We start from the raw sequence: 281 nt of genomic DNA, 5'->3' as shown, positions 1-281 counted from the left end.
GAGTCTGAAATGTCGCAACCTTGCGCCACCGCGACACCTTTTGGCGGGAGAGAAGGACGCGGGCGTAGGGGCGGTGCGGGCGCGGGGGCGGTGCAGGCGCGGTCCTCCGGCCGGCAGGGGGCGCGCAACAGCAGGGCGTCCTCGGCGCAGGAGCAACGCGCCTCTCTCCCGGCCGCACGCGCCGTGACTCCGCGCCGCCGCGCGCCCCGCGGGCTCTGCGTAGGGGTTGGCGCCGGAGAGGTCCGGCCGTCGGGGGCTGAAGCCGAGCGCCCAGCCCGCCG

The sequence above is a fragment of the Lipotes vexillifer genome, unplaced genomic scaffold (genome assembly GCF_000442215.2).
Source record: "Lipotes vexillifer unplaced genomic scaffold, Lipotes_vexillifer_v1.1 scaffold7, whole genome shotgun sequence".
Taxonomy (NCBI): domain Eukaryota; kingdom Metazoa; phylum Chordata; class Mammalia; order Artiodactyla; family Lipotidae; genus Lipotes; species Lipotes vexillifer.
Note: the sequence above shows the minus strand (reverse complement) of the source record.